Below are 4477 nucleotides of genomic sequence, written 5' to 3'. Positions count from 1 at the left end.
GTGGTGGAAAGTTTGGTGGAAGAGGAGGCTATGGTGGTGGAGGTGGTGGCAGCAGAGGTAGTTATGGAGGAGGTGATGATGGATATAATGGATTTGGAGGCGATGGTGGCAACTATGGCAGTGGTCCTGGTAAGAGCAGTAGAGGTGGCTATGGTGGTGGTGGACCAGGTGTGGAAACCAAGGTAGTGGATATGTTGTTGGTGGTGGAGGAGAGGATGGTTACAATGAAGGAGGAAATTTTGGCAGTAGTAACTATGGTGGTGGTGAAAACTATAAAGATTTTGGAAATTATAGTGGATAGCAGCAAATTATGGACCTATGAAGAGCTTGGGAAGTCCTTATAGTGATGGATCTGGCAGTGGAGGTGGTAAATATGGTAGCAGGAAGTTCTAAAAACAGCAGAAAAGGGCTACAGTTCTTAGCAGGAGAGAAAACAAGGAGTTGTCAGGAAAGTTGCAGGTTACTTTGAGACAATCAGCCCAAATGCATTAGAGGAACTATAAAAATCTGCCACAGGAGGAACAATGATCTATAGTTAGAAAAAGTTTACTGTATCTTAAACAGGAAACTGTTCTTGTCAAGACCATCACAGCCACAGTTTGCAAAAAGTGCAGCTATTGATTAATGCAATATAGTGTCAATTAGATGTACATTCCTGAAGTCTTATGTCTGTTGTAGCCTTTTTCTTTCTCTTTTCATTACATCCGGTATATTGCCCTGCAAATTGGGGTAGTGGTACCAGACATAAAAAACTAAGGAATTTTTAACTTAAAAAAAAAAGATAAATGAAAACAGTGGACAGCAGCAATCAAACTGCTCACTGGAAGAGCAAGTACCTCCAGGGAGAAAGATCCAGGACAGAAAGATAAAGAGAAGGACAGTTAAAGAAGGAGCCAGTTAGCAAGGAGCATAAAGAAGAAGGGAAGAAGTAATAAACTAGGATCTAGGAAAATATCTAAAATGCCCTGAAATATACAGTCACTTACTCAAAAAAACTATCGAGAATGCTTATCCTTTGACAGGTAGCATAAAAATCAACTGATCCACAGTGAGGTAATTCAATATGGTCAATGACTCATGTTGCTGTGGAGACTGTAGTCAGAGAGGTAAAGAGTTGGAAGCGACCTCAAAGATTATTTAATAAGTCACCAGGCTCCACCCTCTTACTTTCAAATCTGTGATCAGTGCAGAAGTAAATAGATATTTCTATTCTAGCAGTTTAATTACCAGCACCCCCCAAAATACCTCTGGACAACACTTCCAACTCTGCATATCCAAAACAGTGCTCATTCTCATCTCTCAAAAATCTCTGGCACTATCTTCTTCTCTATATTGGTGAAAGATGCTGTGATTCTACTAAATTCTTTTTTTTAAAATTTATTTATTATCATATAATCTTGTTTATATTACATTGAATCACATATAACTTTACAGTGTATTACATTTCTTTTTCCAGAAGGAATATCATGCATGTCAGTCAATACAGAGACATTAAAATCCCCACTTCATCATCCAATATCTTTTCATTGTTTTTCCCAATCATTATTATTATTATTCCAATTATTTTTTTAACCACTCAATCACTGTTTCTCATTTTGCTTGCGAAAAGACTTTACCCATCATGAAATACTTCTGAGACCAATCCAGTTGAGAATATTATACATGTCATCAACAGGTAATAAACCATATCTATGTCCTACTAATGTCATGCCTCGCTATTTGTTCTCTTGCTATGTTTCTCTATACTATTCTCTTCTCCCTCCCCATTCCACACTGTCTTATCCTCATTAAGTATTTTCACTGCTTTTATCTCCTCCAATATTTCACTCTCTACCATAGAGTGCGGATAGTCTGTATATATTAAGTGGATACAGACAATATCTTTCATATCCTGGCTTGCTTCACTCAGCAATAGATCCTCCATATCCGACCACTTTCTATCAAATGCCAGGGTCTTTTTTTTTTTTTTAATGGCTGAGTAGTATTCCATAGAGTATATATGCCACACTTTTTCAATCCATTCATCAGTTTGTGGACATTTAGGTGAGTTCCATGTCTTGGCAATCGTGAATAATGCTGCAATAAACATTGATGTGCAAGCATTTTTTCGACTGAGCATTCTCCTGTCCTTTGGGTAAATACCCAGATTTTTAATGCTGGATCAAATGGTAGTTCTATTTGTAGATTTTTGAGGAACTTCCATATTGTTCTCCACAGTGGCTGAACCAGTTTACATTCCCACAAACAGTGCAGGAGAGTTCTCTATTTACCACATCCCCACCAACACTTAACTCTTTTTATATTCTTAATCTTTGCCATTCTGACAGGGGTTAGGTGGTATCTCATTGTGGTTTTTATCTGCATCTCCTTTATGATGAGGGATGTTGAGCATTTCTTCATATGCTTTTTGGCTTTTCGTATGTCTTCCTTAGAGAGATTTTTATTCAGCTCATTTCCCCATCTTTTAATTGGGTTAATCATTATTTTTCCACATAAGATGCTTGAATTCCCTGTGTATTCTGGCTATTAGTCCCTTGTCTGAGACATATTTAACAAAAAATAGTTTCCCATTCTGAGGGCTGTCGATTCACGCTTGTTACTGTGTCCTTTGCTGTGCAGAAACTTCTTAGTCTGATATAGTCACACTTGTCTATTTTAGTGATTATTGCCTATGCTTTGGGAGTCTTTTTTAAGAAGTCTTTGCTTACTCCAACATCTCCCAGAGTTTCCCTAGCATTTTTCACCAGTAGTTTTTTTGTTTGAGGTCTTAGGTTCAGATCTTTGATCCATTTTGAGTTGATTTTTGTTAAAGGTGAAAGATGGGGGTTCAGTTTCACCTTTCTGCAGGTGGATACCCAGTTTTTCCAGCACCATTTACTAAAGAGGTTTTCCTTTTCCCAATGGATTGACTGATATCCTTTGTCAAAAATCAGTTGGCTATAAGCTTTTGGGGTTATTTCTGGGGTCTCTATTCTATTCCTTTGGTCCACATGTCTGTTTTGGTGCCAAGATCATGCTGATATCGATGATCACACCTTTATAGTATATCTTGGGATCAGGGAGTGATATGCCCCCCACTCCATTCTTCTTGCACAGGATTGCTTTTGCAATATGAGGTCTTTTATGATTCCAGAGAAATTCTATGATTGTCTTTTCTAGATCTGTGAAGAATATTTCTGGTATTTTGATTGGAATTGCATTAAACACATAGATTAATTTGGGTAGAATTGCCAATTTGATTATGTTAATTCTTCAAATCCAGGAACATGGGATGTCCTTCCACTTTTTTATGCCACTTTCAATATCTTTTTAAAGATTTTCATAGTTTTCTTTATAAAGGTCTTTGACTTTCTTAGTTAGGTTTATCCCTAGATATCTTATGCATCTTGTGGCTATGGTGAAAGGGATTCCTTTCTTCAGTTCTACTTCGTTCAACTTGTTCATATACAGAAATGCTATAGATTTTTGGATCTTGATTTTGTATCCTGCCACTTTACTGCATTCACTTATTACTTCAAGATTTTGTTTCATGGAAACCTTTGGGTCTTCTAAGTATACCATCATGTAATCTGCAAATAAAGATATTTTCGACTCTTCTTTGTCTATTCGAATGCCTTTTATACTGTTCTCTTCTCTGATTGCATTAGCTAAGACTTCCAGTACTATATTAAAGAGTAGTGGAGAAAGCGAGCAGCCTTGCCTAGTACCCATTTTTAGCGGAAAAGCTTTTAGCTTTTCCCCCTTCAGTATAATGTTAGCTGTAGGTTTTTCATAGATGGCTTTTATTGTGTTGAGAAATTATCCTTCTATACCAATCTTACTGAGGGTCTTAATCATAAAAGGATGTTGTATTTTATCAAATGCTTTCTCTGCATCAATTGAAATGATCATATGGTTTTTATCTTTCTTTCGGTTAATATGGTGTATTACATTTATGGTCTTGCGTATGTTGAACCACCCTTGTATTCCTGGGATAAAGCCTACCTGGTTGTGATGAATAATCTTTGTTATATGTTGTTGGATACGATTTGTGAGTGTCTTGTTGAGAATTTTTGCATCTATATTCATCAATGATATTGGTCTGTAGTTTTCCTTTTTTGACATGTCCTTATCTGTTTTGGGGATGAGGATGATGGAGGCTTTATAAAATGAATTTGGAAAGGTTCCTCCCTTTTGAATCTTTAGAAATAATTTGAGTAGGATAGAGATTAACTCTTCCTTAAAAGTTTTGTAGAATTCAGAAGTGAAGCCATCTGGACCCGGGCTTTTCTTTGTCAGGAGGTTATTTATTACTGATTCAATCTCCTGGCTTGTTAGGGCTCTATTCAGGTTCTCTATGTCTTCCTGATTCAATCTTGGTACATTATATGCATCCAGGAATTTGTCCATCTCCTCCAAGTTATCTTGTTTGTTGGCATATAGTCGCTCATAGTATCCTCTAATGATATTTTGTATTTCTACTATGTCTGTTGTAATA

At 36.8% G+C, this 4477-nt stretch overlaps 1 long non-coding RNA gene across 1 annotated transcript in view; it reads right to left on the bottom strand.

Annotated features, from left to right (window-relative positions):
• Positions 1 to 4477, bottom strand: part of LOC102478333 (uncharacterized) — a 145670-nt gene that overhangs the window by 78579 nt on the left and 62614 nt on the right. The gene's annotated exons all lie outside the window — the stretch shown is intronic.

This window comes from Tupaia chinensis, unplaced genomic scaffold (genome assembly GCF_000334495.1).
Source record: "Tupaia chinensis unplaced genomic scaffold, TupChi_1.0 Scaffold000423_1, whole genome shotgun sequence".
Taxonomy (NCBI): Eukaryota; Metazoa; Chordata; class Mammalia; order Scandentia; family Tupaiidae; genus Tupaia; species Tupaia belangeri.
This window is presented reverse-complemented; position numbering and strand designations above follow the sequence as displayed.